This window comes from Hyperolius riggenbachi, chromosome 1 (assembly GCF_040937935.1).
Source record: "Hyperolius riggenbachi isolate aHypRig1 chromosome 1, aHypRig1.pri, whole genome shotgun sequence".
NCBI classification, from domain to species: domain Eukaryota; kingdom Metazoa; phylum Chordata; class Amphibia; order Anura; family Hyperoliidae; genus Hyperolius; species Hyperolius riggenbachi.
The window spans coordinates 625,156,828-625,177,994 of NC_090646.1; positions in this window are offsets into that span (position 1 = coordinate 625,156,828).

Genomic DNA, 21,167 nt, shown 5'->3' on the forward strand with positions numbered 1-21,167 from the left:
CCTCTCTGTGAAGGAAGAGTGAGAGGGGCGGGCAGAGGCGGTGATGCGCCGCGACTGGCGTCAGGAGGGGCAGAGCTGAAGCTGAAAGCTCTGCCCCTTCCAGGAAATGCCGGCGGATTACCCCCCAGGCGATTTGGGGGCTCTGCAGCCCTCGTTTAGCGGCGGAGATGCAGCGGATTACCTGGGAGCACTGAAGCGAACTATAAGGAAGCTTTTGCCGGCGTGGGCCACAATATATTGTATAAAGGGCCGCAAATGGCCCGCGGGCCGCGAGTTTGAGACCCCTGCTCTAGAACATCAATGTCAGGTTGAACCATTAATGTCAGTAAAGTCAAAATCAGCTAATAATTTCTTAACGCTACATTTCGTTAGTATTTGTAAGCGAAAATGCAAATATCATTAAGTGTTTTGATATAAGAAATCCACCTATAACGCTTCTCAATAAACAGCGGTTAAAAAATTGATTTTTTAAAATTTAACTTTTAATTTTGCAGTCAGTGTAACGATGTATATAACAAAAAAATAAAAAAAAAATAGACCTCTATTATTTTGTATATTAACTGTCAATTTTAAAGAGAAACTGAAGTGAGCATGTGTTTACTGTAAAGCACCTTACAGAGTGCTAAACCGCCGCTATCCAGCGGCAAATCTAAGGGGTCTTTACCCCCCAAATCCCCTCTATAAACTCAAGGAGCGCTTCCTGAAGAGGCAGAGCTTAGCCCTGTAGCTCTGCCTCTCAGCGCGTCAATCTCGTCTCTCCCCCGCCCCTCTCAATCCGCCTTCACTGAGAGGGTGCGGGGGAGAGGCGGAGATCCATGCGGCGATTGACGCGCATGGAGGCAGAGCTGCAGCTCATAGCTCTGCCTCCATGAGCAGCGAAATCCATGACCAAGAAAGTTGTGGATTTTGCAGGGGGGATTTGGGGGGTAAAGAATCCTCGTTCTGCCGTGGGATAGTGGCGGTTTAGCACTGTGTAAGGTGCTTTACAGTAAACACATGCTTGTAGACTCACTTCAGAGTCTCTTTAAGTATTTGACTATATTTAATATGGTTGTTATGTAACCCATTAAATATGTAATGATTAAAGTGTAAAATATTGGTCAAAGTGTTTTCAACATAGATGATAGATATAAACATCTATGACGTTAAAAAATAGGAACAAAAAGGTTTCTGCTCCTTTCTGAATATTGATGCATGTTCATTCTTTAAAGGACTGTCATGAAAATCTTAACATTTAAGATGCATGTAAACACATACAAATAAGAAGCATGTTTCTTCCAGAGTAAACTCAAGCATACTTTTCTCCTATGTGGCTGTCGCTTACAGTAAGTAGTAGAAATCTGATATTACCGGTGGGCTTGTCCATCTCCCCAGAGGGGATTCTCTGCATGGCCTTTATTCTTTATAAAGAAGACACGCCTTGAAAAAGATGCTGGCCAGCCTCTGTGCTCGCTGTACACTTTTTTGGCAGTTGGATGGAGTAACTGCCATTCACGAAGTACTTTTGGAAATGAAGAAAACCCTGAAAATCCCCCATGAGGAGATGGGCTAGTCCAAAACCTGTTGGTTCTGTAAGATTACTGCTACTTACTGTAAATGACAGCAGCATAGGAGAAAAGTAATCTATGGCTCATTTTACTCTGGAAGAAATGCACTTTTTATCTGTATGTGTTTACCTATATTTTACATTTTAAGATTTTGCTGACAGTGGTCCTTTAACCAATGAATCAGCTCCATTCAGTTTTGCTCCACTGACCTAAGGAAAGGACACATTAGAACGACAATTATTTGTAATTAAAACAGTATTCTGGTGGATGTGGGTAAATAGGTGCAACCGTGCAATGTAGCTAATAACAATAGATGCTACAGTATATACACAGCATATCTAATATACTACAACATAGCTCCCAACTGTGCCTTTTTCAGAGCAACAGTCCCTCTTTGGGATCCAAATCCCTCTGTCCCTATTTCTTCCTCATTGTCCTTCTTTCAGGACTCATGTACAGATCTATGTAAATATATGTATTTTTCTCCAGAGTAATATTTCAAACTGACTCTAAACTGTAGTCTCACCCTTTAAATTAATACGGTTATTATGAAACAAAACTAATGATGATAGAACGGGCAAGTGTGGTTTGAATGACAAAACAATATTTTTTGCATCTTTTGTGATATGCGTAACTAGGGGTGTGGCTAAAGGTGTGGCAGGGGCGTGTCTTACAGTGTCCCTCTTTCTTAACTTAAAATGTTGGGAGATATGTACTACAAACATTGGTTCACATGACAGCCGGGGGCCCCGGACTCTCTCACTGGCCGGGGCCCCCAAACCACCATGTGACACCTAGAGGGAAGTGTGGGTGGGCCCTGGACCTCTCACCACCAGGGAATTCAACCCCACTGCCTTTATACTGAATGCTGACTGCAACACACACATTGCTCACTCCCAACTCTAACAATTTATTTTCTTTATCTGGTCAGCAGGTGCCTGTCAGCCAATCAGGGGCACAGTTATACACCCTTTGCCTGCCGTACCAAATCTAGCAGGAATTGCAGAAAGAAGTTTGGGGCCTCCGGCTGTCGTGTGAACCATGTAGATGCACACCACACTCAACTAAGCAAGTCCCCTCTGCGGCCTCCTGCGCTGTTCAGCCAAACCAGCTGTTCTTTGCACAGAGACAAAGTACTGGTAATCACTCTGGGCTGGAGTCTGCCGAGTCTGCTGAGCTGCACAGCACTGCCGATCATAAAGAAGCCACGCTCAGCACAAAAGCTCACTAGCAGCATCCGCTCCCCAGATTACTTGAGTATCGGGCAGAGCCCGCCTTGCAGCTTCCAGCCCTTGTGTCATGCGTGACCCCAGCAGTGCACATGTGGCACCAGTTCACTCACCAGGATTGAGGATGAAGAGCGCTAGGATGAGATAATCATTGCTAGAGCTGGAGGAGAAGATTGACTCAACGCATAGCTGGCAAGTTAAAGCGGACCCAAACCAAACATTTTTTTAATTAAAAATATTTAGTTGCACCACTCTGACACATACAAAGATAAATAAACACTCCTTCAAACCTATGATCATTTCAGTGCATGCTTTTCACCCTTCTCTTTTCATAGCTAGGGTTATACTGGGGGCAGCCATTAGCAATTCCTCCATTGCCGGACACCTCCTACTCCACCAGTCTGCCGGATTCTGTCCCGGCAATTTGAAAGGAAGGGAGGGGTTCCTCCAATAAATGTAAAATATTTTATATTTGTCATCATGCAGCTGAAAAAAGGCTGCTATTTATTATTATAATTTAGAAAATAGATTTTATTTCTGAAATCTTGTATTTTTAATTTGGGTCCACTTTAAGGGTTTCATGTGCACTCTGCTGTATATTCGCACTATAAGACACACTGACTCCCCCCCACACTTTTGGATGAGAAAAAGTGTGTCTTATAGTCTGAAAAATATGGTAAGTATCTGATATTTTTGTTTTTAAACCATTATAGATTTACTTTAACACAGGGCATAGTGAGAACCTGTGTAGAAGGTTGTGGGAGGGGTGGGGCTAACTTGTTACTCAACCACCTCTCAATGTTAAACAATGAAGGGAGATGTGGCCAGGAATACTGCAATGAACTTGGTGGAGGAGAGTGGAAAATCAGTGGACTCCTGAATTTGAGGAACCTGTGGTTGACTATGGTGTGTTTGGTGGGGAAGGGGACTTTTTTTTCTTTCTTTTTTGAGATGGGGAATTAAAAAAAACCTGAACACCGGTTACAAACTGGCCTCTGCATATCATTTTCTTTCCCTGTCTATGCCCAGCAAGTAGAATAAACACATAAGAACGGGAAGGACAACCTCATATAGAGGTCACATGAGCAGAGCTTTAATACGAGGATGCAGAAATATTGGTGTTGACATACCTCCTAACTGTCCCTTTTTCAGAGGAACAGTCCCTCTTTGGTAATCCAATGCCTCTGTCCCTCTTTCTTACTCAATTGTCCCTCTTTCAAGATTGATGTACAGATATATGTAAATATATGTATTTTTCTACTGAAATAAATGTGTTTAACCATTTATGCCATGTAGACGTGAGCTTCACGTCCGCAGCAGCAGCTGCTACAGCCGCAGGGACGAGCTAGTTACGTCCCTGCAGTTTGCTGTCCGGACATTCGTGCAGATGCCCGCGATCGCGATGTTTCCGGGAGCAGGGGGGGTTGGCTGCAGGGGACAAAAGTCTCCTGTGCCAATCCGTACATGTCTGCCAAGAATAAGCAGTGTTTTTGTTTAAAAACAGTGTTTATTCTTAAATAAATAGAGCCGCCGCGCTTCCTCCCACCATTCATTAATCTCCCCACAGCCCACCTGTGATGCAGGCTTCCATGGAAGCCTGTGTCACTTACCTAGTTACAATGTAGCAACACATTGTTTACTATGTAGTGTACACTACATAGAATTTTGCTCAGCGGGGACAACTTGTGGCCAAATAGTAGAATTACATCTACTGACTTTAGGGAATAAAAAAAAATAATATGTATGTCAAAAGGGCAATATTATTATACATTTATGGGCTAAAAATTAACGACGAATGTAAAACTGAAAAAAAATTACCTTTATTTCCAAATAAAATATTGTCACCATACATTATACTAGGGATATAATTTTAACCACTTTGTCCTCCACTACAGTATATCTACGTCAGCTGTGGCACCCTCCAAGCCACAGTGACATAGATATACTGACCTGGCTGCAGCCCTGCTGTGCACGGTCGGGTGCGCTGCAGAGCGCACCCTCCGGCACTGTCAGCTGCAATACTAATTGGTGGAAGGGAACATGTTCCCTTTTGGCCAATTAGTATACCCTCCTCCCATGAATGATCGCTGCAGTAGTGAACTGCAGCGATCCTTCATCTTTCCCCCTCGGCGCACATATAGTTAAAAAAAATGCACAAGCAAGCAGGCACACTCACCTACCTCGGTCCTGCGACTGTCTTGAAGCCTGATCCTCCGATCACCGCTCTGAAGTCAGCCGCATATTGCCGGAAATCCGGGTCCCGGCTTGATGACGTCATCAAGCCGGGACCCGGGTTACCGGCAATATGCGGCTGACTGCAGAGCGGTGATTGGAGGATCAGGCTTCAAGACAGTCACAGGACCGAGGTAGGTGAGTGTGGCTGCTTGCTTGTGCATTTTTTTTAACTATTTGTGCGCCGAGGGGGCTGCCTAATGGGGGGGGTGCATCTGGATCTATGGATTATTGGGGGGAGGGGGTGATATGTAAAGGGGGGGGTGCATATGCACGGGGGGACATCTGAGTAACCAAGGGGAGGGGGGGTTTACACATTTTGCACATCTGGGCACCTGGGGGGCCCATAACTTAATACTGGGGGCACATTTGGTTATAATGATGGGCAGCACTAATCTTGGGGGTACATCTGACTATAATGTGGTAATCCTGATCCAGGGGACACATGTGGCTATAAAGAGTGGCACTATTCTTGGGGGTGCATCTGTCAATCGATTCTGGGGGTGGCAAACACAGGGGACACATCTGGCTATGCTGGGGGGGCTGATATTGGGGACACATCTGGCTATACTGGGGGGGGGGTGATACTGGGGACACATCTGGATATCTATACTGGGGCGACTTTAACTGGTTGCACAGTTTTTATGTCAATCGCACTTTTTATTTTTAAACAGAAATTGGTCAAAATTGAGAAATGATGCATTTTTTTTATTTTTTCCCCCCTTTTTCCCATTAAAATGCATAGAGAGGAACATTTTATTTGGGACCAAATACCCCCCAATGAAAGCTTAGTTTGTCTTGAAAAAAACGATATATAGATCATTTAAGTAGCACGAGTACAGATGAAGTTATTGGTGATTAAACAGGGACACCGCTAAAGCGTCAAAACTGCTCTGGTCAATAAGGGGAAAACAAGGTCTGGATGCGAAGTGGTTAATGTTGCAATAACCGGGACAAATGGGCAAAAAGAATGTGAGGATTTTAATTACGGTAGCATGTGGTATTTTAAACTATAATGGCCAAAAATAATGATTTTTCCCCCCATTTTTTTCTTAATTATTTCCAATAAAATGCATTTAAAATAAAATAATTCTTAAAGGGAAGGTCCAAGCAAAAAAAAAAATGAGATTCACTTACCTGGGGCTTCTACCAGCCCCATGCAGCCATTCTGTGCCCTCGTAGTCACTCACTGCTGCTCCAGTCCCCCGCTGGCAGCTTTCTGACCTCGGAGGTCAGGGCCAAATTGCGTACATTTTTACACATTCCCGCTAGTGCAGGAACATTAACACCTACATTTTTACGCGTTAGTGGTGAAACGCGTAAATTTTTGTTCCTGCACTAGCTGGAATGTGTAAAAATGTATGCAATGTGGCCCTGACCTCCGAGGTCAGAAAGCTGCCAGCGGGGGACTGGAGCAGCAGTGAGTGACTACAAGGGCACAGGATGGCTACATGGGGCTGGTAGAAGCCCCAGGTAAGTGAATCTCATTTTTTTTTTTTGCTTGAACCTTCCCTTTAACATAATGTACCACCCAAAGAAAGCTTAATTGGTGGTGAAAAAAAACCAAGGCATTTCTTTGTGAAAAGTAGTGATAAGGTTATTGGGAAATGAAACGGAGGAGCGCTGAAATGGGAAAATTCCTCTCATCCATAAGGTGAAAAATACCTGTGGGCTGAAATGGTTAAAAACTATTCCCATCGTTTAAATTGATATATTTCTAATTTTCTATTAATATAAAGTAAAATGAACCAGGATAGAATGGACCAGTGTGGTTTGAATGATAAAACAACATATTTTTGTGTGTGACTAGGGGTGTGTCCTGGGGGAATTATTAAAGGTGTGGCAAGTACATGATTAGGGGTGTGGCAGGGCTTAAGTGCCCCTATTTATTTTCTCAAAAACGTGGGAGGTGTGGTGCCCAGTGTACATACACTATATTGCCAAAAGTATTGGGCCTTCCCTCCAAATACTTGAATGCTGGTGTTTCAATAGCTTCCATGGCTACATGTGTATCTACGCATGCAGACTACGCCTACAAACAGGGGTGCCTCTAGGCATAGGCAGTACAGGCCATTGCCTGGAGTGCCATTGGTCCTGGGGGGCGCCATATTGCTGGATTAAGCCCCACCCCCAATTAAGCCCCACCTCTGGACTAAGCCCCACCCCATGGGTGTTCTATTACTTGCTTCTGCTGCATCTACTTAGCGTAAGTTGGAAGCAGCTGCCACCTCTGTGCTGTGTGCTTCCTTCTATTCCCTTTTGTGCCTCCTTCTGTCCCTTTTGTGCCTCCTTCTGTCCCTTGTGCCATGTTTGACACACTGTTTGTCCTTTTGTCTCCATTTGTTCCTCCTTTAGTCCCCCTGTGCCACCTCTGCCTCCTTCTGTCCCCCTTTGTGCATACTTATGTCCCTCTTTGGGCCTATTAATGTCTCCCTGTGCTTCCTTGTACCCTCCTTACCTGCCCCACTTTGGGCCTCCTTCTGCCCCACTTTGGGCCTCCTTCTGCCCTCATGTGTGCCTCATTCAGTTCCCCGTCACTCCTTCCTTGTGGCCCTCATACCTTCTTTTGTCCCCCTGTACCTCCCGCTGCCCCTCTGTGTACCTCCTTCTGTCCTCCTGTGCCTCCTTCTGTCCTCCTTTATTACCCATTCTGCCCCCATTGTGCCTCATTTTGTCCCCCTTTTTGCCTCCTTCTGTCCCCTTCTGCCTCTTTCTGTCCTCCTTTGACTTCTTTTGACCCTTGTTCCTCCTTCTGTCCCCCTGCGCCTCCCTATGTCCCCCTTCCTTACATGTATTTTCTTTCTCACATGTATTTTACTGGTGAAACACTGCCGCAATAAGTGCAATTTCTGGTGAAACGCTGCAGTCTTACAAATATTTTTTGATGAAACATTTCCGCATTACGGTTATTTCTTGGTGAAACGCTGCCGCATTACGATTATTTCCATGGGGGGCGCCGTGGGGGAGGGGGGTGCGCCACATTTTTTTTCGCCTGGAGTGGCAAGATGGCTAGAGGCGCCCCTGCCTACAAAGATTGTGAAGGAATTGGTCACTCTCAGAGGCTCAGTAAATTCCAGCATGGTACCATAATAGGATGCCAACTGTGCAAGAAGTCTATTCAAAAACTTTCCTCGCTACCAAATATGCCACTTTCATCTGTTAGTGCTACCGGTATTAAAACAAAGTGAAATCTGTTGGGAATAACAGCAAACCTTAAGTTTACTTTGTCATCTCAAGGGATGCTTTTTAGGTACTAATAATATATCTTCATGCTTGGTATAAGAATGCTGTGTGCTGTAAGTAAGACGTTTATACTGTATATGTATAATTTACATTTGGGCAAAGATTTAAAGGGACCCTGAACAGATTGCGTGGATATGCATTTAAGCATACCCACCAATACATGGTAATATCCCCTCACTTACCGGCCGTGATGTAAAGCATTCTGAGCACCCCAACCCCACTCCCCCCACCCCCGGTCCGGCCGCTATAAATTGCATTGGGGCCTTTGACTCTCAGCAAAGTCCCATGATCTGCTCAGGGTCCTTTTAAGTTCAAGTGGTTTTCTTGAGGTTGTTAAAAAATATTTCAGGGCTCATCATTTTTTCTCAAAAAGTGATGAAAATCTGATTTCCGAGCATGTAACAAAAATGTAGTAGCTGTATAATGTGTATGTTACGGCCAGAGACGAAGTCTGGCCACTTCGGGTTTTGGCTGGCCAATACTAGAAGTGGTTGTCTCTCTGCGGCCAATGCGCAAAATGGATTGAATCCTGGTGGCTCCTTCTTCTCCCCCAGCTCTGGCTCATCTACCCCGTCCTATTGAATTCTGGGCTTCTGGCAGCTGGGGACACACGTGTCACCCCCCCCCTAGAGTCTTTTGTCGCAGCAGGAATGCAGGGATTTCCTGCAGAGCGGGTGCTGACAAAAACAATGTCTGCAGCCTTCCAGCTCTGCTTCCCTGCCGAGATGCAGGACTCTCGGGGGACGTGTGTGAGAAGGAGCCGGCAGGATTCAATCCGTTTTGTACATTGGCCGCAGTGAGATGGCCACTTCTAGTTTTGACTGTCCAGAACCCGAAGTGGCCAGACTTCGGGTTCTGGCCGTAACATAGACATCAAAATATTAAGTCAGCAGAAATAAATGGGGTGCTGGCATGATTATTTTTTAACTATATAGTGCCAATATCTTCCATAGCACTGTACGTAGTACAAAACAGACAATACAGGGGAGCATAGATACATAAGTGGTTTAACACATTGTACAATCACGGCAACCAGCAACACAAGTATAGATAAATACAATACAACATAAAGGAAACATAGGGGGAGTTCCTGCTCTTGCAAACTTACATCTCCTGTATAGAGCTGTAGCGAACGGTTCGCCTGCGAACGGTTCCAGGCGAACTTTGGGGGTTTGCGTTCGCCTGCACCATGCGAACTTTTGCGGAAGTTCGATTCGCCCCATAATGCACTATGAGGGTCAACTTTGACCCTCTGCATCACAGTCAGCAGGCACATTGTAGCCATTCAGGCTACACTAAGCCCTGGAGCCTCATCCCCCCTTATATAAGGCAGGCTCGCTGGCTATGACACTCACTCGTGTGCCTAGACAGACTAGGGAGAGCTGCTGCAGATTTTTTTTCTCCTAGGGAAAGATTAGTTAGGCTCTTGGCTTGCTCCTGGCTGATTGTTATTGCTAAAATAGCACTCCTCAACAGCTCTTTTGAGAGCTAATGTTTCCTGATGTGGTTTTTTTGTGTGTGTGTTTCTCACTGTCACTGACACTGACATTATACAGCCCTATCTGTTGCAGCTGGACCTTGGTAATTGTTATTACTGTGCCAGCCAGGCCCTGCCTAACTATCTATACTGGGACACCTACCTATGCCTAGCTAACTACTGGGGCACCTACTTACCTATACGGGGACACCTACCTACCTATACTAGGGGACCTACCTATGCCTACCTACCTATACTGGGACTCCTACCTATGCCTACCTACCTATACTGGGTCTCCTACCTATGCCTAGCTAACTACTGAGGCACCTACCTATGCCTACCTACCTATACTGGGTCTCCTACCTATGCCTAGCTAACTACTGAGGCACCTACCTATGCCTACCTACCTATACTGGGTCTCCTACCTATGCCTAGCTAACTACTGATGCACCTACCTATGCCTACTAACCTATACTGGGACTCCTACCTATGCCTACCTACCTATACTGGGACTCCTACCTATGCCTAGCTAACTACTGAGGCACCTACCTATGCCTACCTACTTATACTGGGTCTCCTACCTATGCCTAGCTAACTACTGAGGCACCTACCTATGCCTACCTACCTATACTGGGACTCCTACCTATGCCTAGCTAACTACTGAGGCACCTACCTATGCCTACCTACCTATACTGGGTCTCCTACCTATGCCTAGCTAACTACTGAGGCACCTACCTATGCCTACCTACCTATACTGGGTCTCCTACCTATGCCTCCCTACCTATACTGGGACTCCTACCTATGCCTACCTACATATAAGAAGATAATAAGGTCGTTGCTTCATTGTGGACAGACCAAATTTGATCAGCTGGACAGTCACTGTTCTATCATTGAGCTACCACAGCCCGGCGACCATATGGGCTGGAAAACTGCCATGGCCTGCACTCTGGCCATGTTGCGCACCAGTCCAGCACGGCCATCACTACGCAAACAGCTGTTTGCGGTGCGTTACACAGTGAGTTTGGTGTGTCAGTGTGAAGCAGTACTCTAATTACACTCCCTGATTGATGTATACACATGCAAGATGTTTAAAAGCACTTTAGTCCTGCAATTTAGCATTCAATGTGATTTCTGCCCTTAAAACGCTGCTTTGCGTCAAATCCAGATTGTTTCCCCGGGACTTTGGGCAAGAATCCCACTCCACCATGCCCCCCTCCAGGTGTTAGACCCCTTGAAACATCTTTTCCATCACTTTTGTGGCCAGCATAATTTTTTCTATTTTTCAAAGTTCGCATCCCCATTGAAGTCTATTGCGGTTCGCAAACTTTTACACAAACCGAACCTTCCGCGAAGGTTCGCGAACGGGGTTCGTGAACTGAAAATCGGAGGTTCGCGACATCTCTACTCCTGTATTGACTGGATACTGGGAGGAACCTTTTATGGTGGGCAGCATAAAGGCATAGTGGTTAGCACTCTTGCCTTGCAGCACTGGGTCCCCAGCTCAAATCGCAGCAAGGGCACTACAGTGGGATGCATAAGTTTGGGCAACCTTGTTAATCGTCATGATTTTCCTGTATAAATCCTTGGTTGTTACGATAAAAAATGTTAGTTAAATATATCATATAGGAGACACACACGGTGATATTTGAGAAGGTAAATGAAGTTTATTGGATTTACAGAAAGTGTGCAATAATTCTTTAAACAAAATTAGGCAAAAAAGAAATGAAATCAATATGTAGTAGAATCCTCCTTTTGCAGAAATTACAGCCTCTAAACGCTTCCTGTAGGTTCCAATGAGCATCTGGATTCTGGTTGAATGTATTTTGCACCATTGATCTTTACAAAACATATCTAGTTCATTCAGGTTTGATGGCTTCCGGGCATGGACAGCTCTCTTTAACTTACACGTCACACCACAGATTTCCAATTATATTCAGGTCTGGGGACTGAGATGGCCATTCCAGAACGTTGTACTTGTTCCTCTGCATGAATGCCTTAGTGGATTTGGATTAGTGTTTAGGGTCGTTGTCTTGTTGAAAGAGCCAGCCCCGGCGCAGCTTCAGCTTTGTCACTGATTCCTGGACATTGGTCTCCAGAATCTGCTGATACTGAGTGGAATCCATGCGTCCTTCAACTTTGACAAGATTCCCAGTCCCTGCTCCAGCCACACAGCATGATGGAACCATTAACATATTTTACTGTAGATAGCAGGTGTTTTTCTTGCAATGCTGTGTTCTTTTTCCTCCATGCATAATGCCCCTTGTTATGCCCAAATAACTCAATTTTAATTCCATCAGTCCACAGCTCCATATTCCAAAATGAAGCTGGCTTGTTGAAATGTACTATAGCATACCTCTGTTTGTGCTGTGGGCGGAGAAAAGGCTTCCTCTGCATCACTCTTGCGTACAGCATCTCCTTGTGTAAAGTGCGCCGAACGGTTAAATGATGCACAGTGACTCGATCTGCAGCAAGATGATGTTGCAGGTCTTTGGTGCTGGTCTGTGAGCTGACTCTGACTGTTCCCACCATTCATGGCTTCTGTCTATCTAATATTTTTCTTGGTCTGCCAATTCGAGCCTTAACTTGAACTGAGCATGTGGACTTCCATTTTCTCAAAATGTTCCTAACTGTGGAAACAGACAGCTAAAATCTCTGAGACAGCTTTCTGTATCCTGCCCCTAAACCATGATGGTGAACAATGTTTGTCTTCAGGTCATTTGAGAGTTGTTTTGAGACCCCCATGTTGGTACTCTTCAGAGAAAATTAAAAGAGGAGGGAAACTTACAATGGACCCCCCTTAAAGGAGTCATCAGGGGGATATGAGGATAATAAGTGCTACTTACCCACAGCTTTGTCCAGCACCAAGCTCCCAGCATGTCCCTCGCTGCAGCTCCGCGGTGAGCCGTTCGCCTGTGAAGCTTCCCGGTCCCCGGAGATGACGTCAGGCCGACCTGGAGGTCAAACACCGCCACATGGACCAGAGCGTACTGCTCTGAACCACGTGGCGGTGAGTGACCTCCAGGTCGGCCTGACATCATCGTCGGGGACCGGGAAGCTTCACATGCGAACGACTCATCACGGAGCTGCAGCGAGGGACAGGCTGGGAGCTTGGGGCTGGATGAAGCCCCGGGTAAGTAGCACTTATTGTCCTTATATCCCCCAGATGACTCCTTTAAATACTCTTTCTCATAATTGGATTCACTTGTGTATGTAAGTCAGGGGTCACTGAGCTTACCAAGCTAATTTGAGTTCCAATAATTAGTTCTAAAGGTTTTGGAATCAATATGTCATGACAACAGTGCCAAAATGTATGCACCCGCCTAATTTTATTTAAACAATTATTGTGCACTTTCTGTAAATCCAATAAACTTAATATCACTTCTCAAATATCACTGTGTGTGTGTCTCCTATATGATATATTAAACTGACATTTTTTATTGTAACAACCAATGATTTATACAGGAAAATCATGACGATTAACAAGGTTGCCCAAACTTTCTCATCCCACTGTATCTGCACGGAGTTTGTATATTCCCCCCATGTCTGTGTGGGTTTCCTCCTGTCACTCCAGTTTCCTCCTAAGTTAACTGGCTTCCTAAAGTAGTCTGGGACCATAAAATTGGCCCTAGACTACAGTACATACACTATGATATAGACATAGGAATATGATGGGGATTGTGAACCCCTTTGAGGGACAGATAAGTGATAAGACAATATAGTCTGTACAGCACTGCGGAAGATGTCAGCACTATAAGAATACTAAACAATAATAATAATGGTGTACATCCTGCAGTCTATGAAGGTGCCAGAGATTATGTAAAATGTTTTCTTCTCTGCTTTTGACTGACGATGGTGCGGATTTAGAATTTATACAAAAAGCAAAAATTGCTAAATTATATACAAAATTCCTGTGAAACTTTTTTCCCAGCTTCACCTGTTTACCCAATCTTGTTGATTTTCCCCCACCACACACACACACTTCTCCTGATCCCAATCTTTGTGAAGGTCCTTTTGTAGTGAGTCATTAATTACACTATTGAGTGTTCACAAAGTTACGTAATCTACATACACTTCAAATGTTGAGAGGGTCACCTATTCTACGCAAGGGATGCATTTAATATTGCACAGACAGTGCTGACCTGTATTTGGAATTGGAAATTGAAAAAGGTCATCTTGTACTGTCATTTCAGCACTGCAGAGAATGTAACCTTTTAGATTGGTTGGTGAGTCCACACTCAGTACAGTTTCGATTGTATGTCCAATCGATTCAGTCTACCATCTCGCATAGAGATCAGGTCGCTGCCACCAATTCACAAATAAGCATGCAAGTACGCAAATCTAACTCTAGGTAAATCCTGTAGGAAAAAGGGTTAATTCAACAACCTTTCTAGAGATAGCAAAACATAACAATGTTAATAAAAACGGTTATGGTAACATTTCCCTTAGGAGACGAGGAACTCTTTGCGGAGCTTTCAGAACAAGCATTTAGACAAATGTCATCACCATTTTCTCCCTTAGCCCTTATAGGTACGTACTGCTTCCTACCAGTTCCGATGAATGGCAGTGCATGATTGGTGGGTCATAGCATGGGAGTTTCTTGGATACGACATGGAGGGATGAGAGAGATAGTAGCCACCAGCCTGCCGCTTGGCCCAACCCCCAATGTTTCCTAGGAGATGGAGGTGTAACCCAGGGGCATACCTTGGAACAGTATAAATGGAGCAGTCTGCTTGGACTGAAGGTTCACATCACATGATGTTGCCTACCCATCCACACCACATCGATCCTTCCACCCTCTAGTGCCAACTCTTCTAAAGTTCACCTTTCAATTCCCCACTCATTTATCCTTCCACACATCCTGTCACCTCCTCTGGCCCTCACCTACCCACCCTCATCAATCCTTCCAACCGCATTTCACTTTTCTTGACCCCAACCACCTCATCTACCCCACTAGCCTACCATGTGCCTTACTAGGCAAAGGCCTCATGTCAAATCTCCACCCCCACTTGGGGCGTGGCATGGGCATTGTTGGGGTAACTTAAGTGTCCCTCTTTCTTATGTCAAAAAGTTGGGAGGTATGAGTACGTCCCAAATGGCCAAGTTAACAGGGCTTCTACTAGGCAAACGAGGAGGTGGAGGAGGATGTCATGGGAGCGATCCGAGCGGAGGGGGCTGGAGTAAGGCTCAGGTATGCAAAAAACTTTTATATTCTTAGATCTCAGGTTTCCTTTAAGAAAGAGCATACTATGACATGCTCTGCTTTTTCACCATAAGTAGTCTTTTATATGTCTTCAATGTGCTAGTATAACATTTCTCTACCTGTAAAGGTAGTGATGAAACACCTTGGCAGAGTTACGCAACTGCAGACATAGTCAAACACCTTGTTATGGTAAACCTGCTAGAAATTCCCACTCTTGCCTAATATTTTCTTATCCTGTGTTTACAAAGTGCTTCTGTGCATACACTGAGTTTCAGATTGTGATCTGAACTGTTACTCTTCTTACAATCTCCAGTGAAATTCCAGTAAAAACCAAAATTGAATATTAAAGATCATCTACTGTGTAAAATTGTAATGTTTAAAATACATGTATACTGTATGTATATAGGATGTAGTTAAAAAAAACAGTTTCACTTAGCTGGGGCTTCTGCAAGCCCCCTGCAGCCACCCTCTGCCCGTGCCAGTCCTCAACGATCCTTCGGTCCCTCACTGCAGCGTAGTTTCCTTTTTTTCAGTCAGCGGGCCACATCCTGCACAGGCACAGTTTGAGGTTTTCTCATACTGTGCCTGGACAGAACGAGGTTGCGCGTGACCAAGTCCCTGCAGGCGCAGTGGCGGTTGACTGAGAAAACAAAATGCGGTGATGGCCCAGAGGATCGTTAAGGACCAGCACGGGCTCAGGGTGGCTGCAGGGGGCTGGCAGAAGCTCCAGGTAAGTGAAACTTTTTTTTAACCATCTTCAGGTTCCTTTTAAATGCTATGTAACAATCTGGGTCAATTTTCTAAATATATTTACCTTCTGCTCTTCTACTTTTTTGCATCACCTTAGACTCCTTGGCCCATATGCAATTAACTTTTTATCCTAGGTTCTTTCCTAGTAGATCATTTTTCATCCTCTCTTTAACCCTTTAGGGATTGGCTGCCTACCCCCCCTTAAGTACCAGGAATTTTACATGCGGGGGGTTGCATTTGGGGGGGTCAGGCTGCCGGAACCCTGCTGGGGTTTGCTGGGTTGTGTGTCCCCCCCCCCTGCCTCCAGATGCCCCCCTTTCACCAACAGCCTTTACTCACCTCCCAGGCTCCAGTGATGAGCAGCTGTGGATACCTCCGCTCTCGCTGACTTCCCCGCTGTACTGACGCTAAGTTCCGGGTCTCAGCTTGATGACGTCATCAAGCCGAGACCCAGCACTTAGCGTCAATACAGCAGGGATGCCGGCCAGAGCGGAGGGGAGCCACGATCGTCGGGGGAACGGCAGGAAGGTAAGTGGATCCTCTTCTTGCCCCCCACCGCTGCAGCTCTGTAAGTGATTACTATGATCCGCCAACAATCATAGTGATCAGAAGCCATACGTGATGGCTGCTGATCACTGAGGGGAGATGTCAGCTGTCATATGACAGCTTAATCTCCCCTCTCCAGTGTGCACGATCGCGTCGGGACGGTTCGTTATTGTGGACGCTGAATCTACGTCCAGTCAGGGCGCAAGCACCACCTGCTGGACGTAGAGTCAAACTATGTCGGCCCCTAAAAGGTTAAAATACATTTTCAGCACTCTGTAATTGAAGAAGTGTTAAAAAGTAGGTGAAAAAGTAATAGCAAAATTATTTTGATTATTTTCTTGAAAGCTGGTGACTTAAAGGAAATCTAAAGTAAAAAAAAAAAAATCAGTTTAATTTACCTGATGCTTCTTGCAGCCCTCCACAGTCATCCTGTGTCTGCATCGACATTTTCTGACCCTCCAGTCAGCAGCGGTGACCCCTTCAAAGCTGGCTGGCCATGCGCCTCCTCATCATGTCCACATGCACGCCAGCGTTCTGCACATGCCCAGTATGGGACAATTGCTAATGGATACATTAGCAGGATCAAGGTGCATGTGGCTCGGGGCCACACATGACTGGCCATGACTGGCCAGCTTTTTAGGGGGTCTCAGAAGGATGGCACGGGGACAGGACGACTGTGTGGGGCTGCAAAAACTATTATTTTCACTTAAGTAACCCTTTAAAGGGCATTTTATTGACATGATGTGAAAATATCACCTAGGAGAAAGCTCAGGAGAAAAAGTAAATTGCATATGGGCACTGCCCCTTATCTGTCTCCTCCCTGGTGTCAAATTAATTGAATCTCCCATCAAGGCTTTCAATTGGTCTACCTGGAATTACTCAACAGGTTCACCCAGGAATGGATTAAGATGAAATGGGACCCTAGGCAAGATAGCAGTTTTGGGCCATGGCTGATAGTCATGTGAGTTTTTTGGTAAGATGTGGTGGAGGCTAACAACCACCAGGCCCCTAGACTCCCTCCAGGCCCTAGGTAACTGCCTAGAATTGCCTTGTGGAAGATCAGGTTCAGCCCTGCATTGAAATACGTCAGCGCGCGTTGAAATACAAGCCATGAAAACAAGATTAACTGCACCTGCCCGACAGTACACAGAACACACAAATTAAAAAATGCATTTGACAGCTGAATTGATTGTGATGGTCCCGGCATGACGTTTGTACAGGCATCCCCATCTTGTCAAAGTATCAAAAACTAGAAAAAAGACTAGCCCATAAAGCACCACACTAAACCAAAAATGCAAGAATATATGAATAAGTCATCCTTATTAATCATCATGAATAAAAAACATGAATAAAAACAAAACCGTAGGTCTGGGGTCCCTAACAATATTATATGATGAAAAATTACACTAGCACTGGTCCATGGTACACAGAGATAATATTACAGTGCATAGTGATGAAAATGATACTAATACAATAAACTCTCACTAGTGCCAAAAAATGTAGGAAAAAAATCCAAAAACACTATGGATCTACATACATGGGTGAAAAATCAACCTAGTGCAAAGAAGCAATGAGGTAGTAACAATAAGAATCATGGATATGACAAATAAAGTGACACATGCCAGGAATCAATGATGAATTGTGCAACACAGCAATAGGATGAATCAACGTATCAGAATAAATAATCAATCCAATACAAAAATACAATGGAGTAATGAATAAATAAGCAATCAAGGTATACACAATATAAAGTGACACGTGCTGAATAGATGTACATATATATACTATATATATATGAATCCTGCGTGAGCAATAATGAACAAGTGGAGGTGGTAAGGACAATAGATATGTGCCTGAGGTAGTGAACAAGATATGAAGTATGTAGAGTCACAAATACTCACAGCAATGGCACAGGAGAGTGGAAAATAGAAGGGACCCCAAAGCGCACGGGAAACCTTAGTGCACCTCGCGGGAAACGCCCGCTTCTGATGAGGCTCATCAGAATTATTATTATTTTCATCACTATGCACTGTAATATTATCTCTGTGTACCATGGACCAGTGCTAGTGTAATTTTTCATCATATAATATTGTTAGGGACCCCAGACCTACGGTTTTGTTTTTATTCATGTTTTTTATTCATGATGATTAATAAAGATGACTTATTCATATATTCTTGCATTTTTGGTTTAGTGTGGTGCTTTATGGGCTAGTCTTTTTTCTAGTTTTTGAGGCCAATTCTATAGCTTATAGCACACCTAGACCTCATTACCACTCAGTTATTATTATTAATTTGATAGTGGTGCTTGTTCCCCTCTTCTTGTAACATCTTGTCAAAGTAGGGCATTAAAGGATACCCGAAGTGACATGTGACATGATGAGATAGACATGGGTATGTACAGTGCCTAGCACACAAATAACTATGCTGTGTTCCTTTTTTTCTTTCTCTGCCTGAAATAGTTAAATATGTAAGTGGCTGACTCCGTCCTGACTCAGATAGGAAGTGACTACAGTGTGACCCTCATTGATAAGAAATTCCCCTTTTTATCTCTTTCTTGCTCTCAGAAGCCATTTTCTGCTAGGGAAGTGTTTTATAGTTGGAATTTCGTATCAGTGAGGGCTACGCTGTAGTCACTTCCTGTCTGAGTCAGCCACTTACATACCTGAAATTTAACTATTTCAGGCAGAGAAAGAAAAAAAAGGACACAGCATAGTTATGTGTGTGCTAGGCACTGTACATACACATGTCTATCTCATCATGTCACATGTCATTTCGGGTATCCTTTAAGCAGGTGGCTAAAGGTGGAAATTGCTTTGTCCCCAGGTACTGGGGAAGCCTCCTTCCTCCCTTCTCTCCATAGTGCAGCCATACATGCATGTATTCCCACTGGCTTTCCGGGGGATTGTCACATGTAATGATTATAGATTATTGTGTTTTACCTCCACCAATAACAATTCACAAAGGAAAAACACCTCTGCCTCTATATTTTATACTGCGTGGGTGAAGGTATTCATTGTTGATTGGTTACTGGTAGCAGGGGCAAACGCAGGATTTTTAAAGGGGGGGTTCCTGAAAGGTCCAGAAGCACGTATGTCCCGAGTGCTTCCGAATACAGGTGGCTCCATACTGCCCATGCACAAAAGTGCGCTGGCGTATTACGGAGCTGCCTATCTTTGGAAGTACTCAAGGACACGAGTGTTTCTGAGGGCTTCTGGTAGCAGCAAATGTGAACGGGGGACAGCGCTGGAACAACTCCCCAAGAGAGGAACAGGAGATAGACTTAGTTTGGACAATTCAGTGGAATATGCTACATAGTTTCACATAGCGCAAGCGATACCCATATGATGCAGGGATATATGCATCTGCGGAAGATGTCGGCGCTACATAAATACTAAATAATAATATTTTGCCTCACCAGGATTGCACTTTTATTTAGCTTTCCTGTAAGACAAGGACACACAGCCAGCTCTAGGGGAAAGGGGAAACAAAGGTGAATGAAGGAGGCTGGTGCACACCAAGAGTGCTTCTGAGCGTTTTTCAAATCAACAGTGATTTGAAAAGCGCTTGGCTAATGTTACCCTATGAGGGTTTTCCCACAGCAGCGTTGTGATTTTTTCAAAATCGCAGGTATACTGCATGTAGCATGTTTTTGAGCAATTCATTCAAAAATCGCTCTGAAAATCACTTCACAAAATCACACTCACAAATTGCTAGCGATTGCTATTGTCATTTTGGCGTTGCACTAGCCCAGAGAGAGGAGTGGAGAAATTGAGAATAGCCTGAGATGGAGCAGAGAACGTATCTGTATTGAAGTCCCACATCACACAGGCTACTTGCCTGTAATCGGACTCCTGTCCCTGTCAGTCTCTCACACAAGTCAGAAAGAAGCCCTCCTGGAGTCTAGGGACTGTCAAAAACTTTTCAGCTTGTTATCCACACCTTATCCACACATGCAGTCATTATAACAATGGGGAGAGACCAGACAGATGTTTGCCCACAGACCCTGAGTCCAGGCAAGCTCTGCATCATGCTGTGCATATTTACCAGCTTGCCTGCACTCTAATTTCATCATGTCTGACACTTCTGTGCTGTGGAGAGTCTGGGACTCCATAATCAACATTCTCTCACTGCAGGCTGCATCTTCTTGTGAGAGAAGCTGGGCTGCCTCTCTCATTCTATTAGCTGGAGGGAGGCACCAGAAGTAAGAAGGGAGGGAGAATGAGGCTGTTTATATTATGCGGGCTTCCCTGGCTGAATACACAGCTCAGTGCAGGGGGGAGGTTCCAGACACCCGGAATAGCCCCCTGAGTTCGCCAGTGGGTAGAGGGGTGGAGCAGCCTTCCAAGGTACAACGGGAAGGCTCACAGTCAGAAGGAAGCACCTTCTCTTCTTGTATGAATGGCACCAATTTTATAATTTCAAACACATTATTTTTGCAAAATTGATACAAATGTGAAATCACACTTTTCACCATGGATTACATTTCATGGAAAGGTTGAGCTCATTCCCACTGTACAGAAGTTACATCATGAAAGTTGTCCGAAGCTGTGAAAAACACATTTGTATGGCGCTTTTCTCCTGAAAGACTCAAAGCGCTTGAGAGCTGCAGGCACTAGGGTGTGCTTAATAGGCCTGCAGTGTTAGTGTGTCTTGTCTGAGGACTCCTTACTGAATGAGCACCGGTTTCAACCAGGATTCAAACCCTGGTTTCCTAGGCTGTGCCCTTAGCGTACATGCAAAAAGGGCACCAAGGAAATTTGGGCACCTAGAAAACCTACCTTCACAGTAAAAATGTTAATAGCAAATATCAACCCCATGCCTAACCTTAACCACCCCACATGTAACCTTGACCACCTACCCCCCATGGTTAGCCTTAACCACTCACCTCCTACGGCTAACCTTAAACATTCCTCCAATCGCTGCAACCTCCCCCCCCCCCCCGC